This window comes from Octopus sinensis, linkage group LG21 (assembly GCF_006345805.1).
Source record: "Octopus sinensis linkage group LG21, ASM634580v1, whole genome shotgun sequence".
Classification (NCBI taxonomy): Eukaryota; Metazoa; Mollusca; class Cephalopoda; order Octopoda; family Octopodidae; genus Octopus; species Octopus sinensis.
The window spans coordinates 25,455,974-25,460,973 of record NC_043017.1 but is presented as its reverse complement, the minus strand read 5'-3'; positions in this window follow the sequence as shown (position 1 = coordinate 25,460,973).

The window sequence follows — 5,000 nt, the reverse complement described above, 5'->3', positions numbered from 1 at the left end:
AGACGAGAGAGAGAGTGAGTAACAACATCATGACTATTGTTTAACCTTCATGTTTCCATGCTGGCATGGGTTAGACGGAATTTGTTGAGGCAGATTTTCTATGGCTGGATGTCTTTCCTGCTGCCAACACTCACCTGTTTCCCATCAAGAGCTGGCAGAAACGTTAGCACGCTGGGAGAAATGCTTAGCTGTATTTCGTCTGCCGTTATGTTCTGAGTTCAAATTCTGCCGAGGTCGACTTTACCTTTCATCCTTTCGGGGTCAATAAATTAAGTACCAGTTACGCACTGGGGTTGATGCAATCGACTTAATCCGTTTGTCTGTCCTTGTTTGTCCCCTCTGTGTTTAGCACCTTGTGGGTAGTAAAGAAATAGGTAATATGTCCCCATAGCCAGACATATTCTTATAGAGAGCTGGAAGCTAGGGGAAACCACCTGTACAACGATGAATCTCATGTCATATCTACTGTGAGGTGACAAAACAAGGAGATGCACACACACAAACATCCATCATCATCATCATCATTTAATGTCTGTCTGTCATGTTGGCATGGGTTGGATGATTTGAGAGGAGGTGGCAAGACAGAGGACTGCGCCAAGCTCCATTGTCTACTTTGACATGGTTTTTATGACTAGATGCCCTTCCTAACGCCAACCACTTTATAGAGTGAACTACATGTGTGTGTGTGTGTATTATATATATATATATATAAATTTGATGACTGGTGACCATGTTAGCGGGGTGCAAAGAGCACCATACGAGTGTGATCATTGACAGAGCGGCCAACCGTCTTTCGTACCAGTGGCACTTAAAAGGCACCATTCAAGCATGATCATTACCAGCGTTGCCTTACTGGCACTCAAGCCCTGTGCTAGTAGGGTATTAAGAGCACCATCCAAGCATGATCATTGCTAGAGCGGCTATCTGGCCTCCGTGCCGGTGGCATGTAAAAAACACCATTCGAGTGTGATTGTTACCAGCATCGCCTTACTGGCACCCGCGCCGGTGGCATGTGTAAAAGATTCGAGCAAGGTCATTGCCAGTGTCGCCTGACTGGCCCCGTGCCAGTGGCACGTAAAAGCACTCACTACACTCTCAGAGTGGTTGGCGTTAGGAAGGGCATCCAGCTGTAGAAACTCTACCAGATCAAGATTGAAGCCTGGTGCAGCCATCTGGTTTGCCAGCCCTCAGTCATACGTCCAACCCATGTTAGCATGGAAAGCGGACGTTAAACAACAATGATGATGATGATGATATATATATCATTTAATTTACACAGTATAAAGATATAAGCGACTGACATTTTCTTCTTGTGAAGACATGTATCTAGGTAGGGTTTTTTTTTTTAACACGCCTTGTGTCACCAAGCAACCTTCAGGCTCTGAGCATACAGACCATGTACTCAGAGCCTGAAGATTACTTGGAGACACAAGGCATATTATAAAAACTTACCTAAACACATGTCTTCACAGCAAGAAACTGTTAGTAGATTGTATCTTTATACTGAGTGCATTAAATAACATTTATCTCTCACTTGATGGAATACTGTTTTCATTGACCTTACCTTAAACTCTCTCTCTATATATATATATATATAGAGAGAGAGAGAGAGAGATGAACTTTAAGTTAGTTAAAATAAATATGTTAGTGACATATTTTCACTTCTGAAGGCAAATTCACTGCAGTTACTGTTGAGAAAAAATTCCTGCTTATGGTAAAAGATGTAAAAGCACCTTTCTACCATAAGAGAGAAACTTTTCTCTACACCAACTGCAGTGCAATTGCCTTTAGTTGAAATATGCCACAAACATATTTTATCTAAACTAAAGTTTGTTTATTCCCGATCACTGCTTAGCACTAATGTCAGTGTGTGTGTGTGTGTGTGTGGTGCATATATATATATATATATATATATATATATATATATGTATGTATGTATGTATATATATATATATATATATATATATATATATATAAAATTTTGTTGAGAACATTCTTTTGTACACAGTATAAAGATATGAGCTACTGACATTTTCTTGCAGTGAAGACATGTATCTAGGTACGTTTTTTTTTTTTTAACACACCTTGTGTCACCAAGCAATCCTCAGGCTCTGAGCATCATACAGATATATATAATATATATACATCTATAGCATATATATATATATATATATAAATTAAAATTTTCTTGAGAACATTTTTTCTTAGTGGTAAGACATAGGGGGATCGACTTCTAACATAAGGGATGTCCACTTAGTAGTCCCCTCTTATATGTTATATATATATATATAATATATATATATATATATATATATATATATATATATATATATATATAGGCGTAGGAGTGGCTGTGTGGTAAGTAGCTTGCTAACCAACCACACGGTTGCGGGTTCAGTCCCACTGCGTGGCATCTTGGGCAAGTGTCTTCTGCTATAGCCCCGGGCTGACCAATGCCTTGTGAGTGGATTTGGTAGACGGAAACTGAAAGAAGCCTGTCGTATATATGTATATATATGTATATGTGTGTGTGTGTTTGTGTGTCTGTGTTTGTCCCCCTAGCATTGCTTGACAACCGATGCTGGTGTGTTTACGTCCCCGTCACTTAGCGGTTCGGCAAAAGAGACCGATAGAATAAGTACTAAAAGGTGGTGCTCCAGCATGGCCGCAGTCAATGACTGAAACAAGTAAAAGAGTAAAAGATTATATATATGCGTGTGTGTAATATAATATATATATATTATATATATATATATATAATATATATAAAGAGAGGATATGAGGATTTTCATCAGAATTACTCAAGCTAATAGGTATGCATTCTCTACTATTTTCTACTATTTCTGTTATTTACTGCTACTATTTTTTTACCAAACCCTTATATTATTAATATATGTATATATATATATATATATATATACACACACATGCACACATACACACACACATCATGGGCTTCTTTCAGTTTCTGTCTACAAAATCTACATACAAGGCTTTGGTCAACCTGAGGCTAAGGTAGCCACAGAGTGGGACCGAACCCGAAACCATATGGTTGGCAAGCAAACCTCTTAACCACCATGCCCATGCCTAAACAGTACATCTCACCAAGCTTGTTCTTGTAGTTATCCAAGACTAATCCTGCGTCCCTTAATTCGAGGACACATACACAGCATTTCCTGTATGTCATAGGAGATGATGAAAAAGGTGAGCAGCAAGAGATTGAGGGAGATTTAACTACTATTTCCACTGGGTTGAACAACAATTTAATTAAGGGAGATTTAGCTACCATTTCCAGTAGGTTAATCAACAACGTTACTGAGGGAGATTTAGCTACCATTTCCAGTAGGTTGATCAACAAGAATATTATTGAGGGAGATTTAGTTACCATTTCCAGTGGGTCGATCAACAACTTGAGGCAGATTTAGCTATTATTTCCAGGAGGTTGAGCAACTATGTAACTGAGGGAAATTTAGCCACTATATCAAGGTAGTTGAACAACAACTTAATCAAGGAAGATTTAGCTACCATTTCCAGTAGGATGATCAGCAACAATGCTATTGATGGAGATTTAGCTACCATTTCCAGTAAGCTGAGCAAAAATGTAATTGAGGCAGATTTAGCAACCATTTCCAGTAGGTTCAACAACGACGTAATTAAGGGAGATTTAGCTACTATTTCCAGTAGTTGGAACAACAACAATACAATTGGGGGAGACTTAGCTACTATTTTCAGTAAGCTGAGCAAAAATGTAATTGAGGCAGATTGAGCTACCATTTCCAGTAGGTTCAACAACAACGTAATTGAGGGAGACTTAGCTACCATTTCCAGTAAGCTGAGCAAAAATGTAATTGAGGCAGATTTAGCTACCATTCCAGTAGGTTCAACAACAACGTAATTGAGGGAGATTTAGCTATTATTTCCAGTAGTTGGAACAACAACAATGCAGTTGGGGGAGACTTAGCTACTATTTTCAGTAAGCTGAGCTAAAATGTAATTGAGGCAGATTTAGCTACCATTTCCAGTAGGTTCAACAACAACGTAATTGAGGGAGATTTAGCTACCATTTCCAGTAGTTGGAACAACAACAATGCAATTGGAGGAGACTTAGCTACCATTTCCAGTAAGCTGAGCAAAAATGTAATTGAGGCAGATTTAGCTACCATTTCCAGTAGGTTCAACAACAACGTAATTGAAGGAGATTTAGCTACCATTTCCAGTAGTTGGAACAACAACAATGCAATTGGAGGAGACTTAGCTACCATTTCCAGTAAGCTGAGCAAAAATGTAATTGAGGCAAATTTAGCTATCATTTCCAGTAGGTTCAACAACATAATTGAGGGAGATTTAGCTATTTTCAGTAGGTTCAACAACAACGTAATTGAGGGAGATTTAGCTACTATTTCCAGTAGTTGGAACAACCACAATGCAATTGAGGGAGACTTTGCTACCATTTCCAGTAGGTTCAATAACAATGTAACTGAGGCAGATTTAGCTACCATTTCAAGTAGGTTCAACAACATAATTGAGGGAGATTTAGCTACTATTTTCAGTAGGTTCAACAACAACGTAATTGAGGGAGATTTAGCTACTATTTCCAGTAGTTGGAACAACAACAATGCAATTGAGGGAGACTTAGCTACCATTTCCGGTAGGTTCAATAACAACGTAATTGAGGCAGATTTAGCTACCATTTCAAGTAGGTTCAACAACATAATTGAGGGAGATTTAGCTACTATTTTCAGTAGGTTCAACAACAACGTAATTGAGGGAGATTTAGCTACTATTTCCAGTAGTTGGAACAACAACAATGCAATTGAGGGAGACTTAGCTACCATTTCCAGTAGGTTCAATAACAACGTAATTGAGGGAGATTTAGCTACCATTTCAAGTAGGTTCAACAACATAATTGAGGGAGATTTAGCTACTATTTTCAGTAGGTTCAACAACAACCACGTAATTGAGGGATTTAGCTACTATTTCCAGTAGTTGGAACAACAACA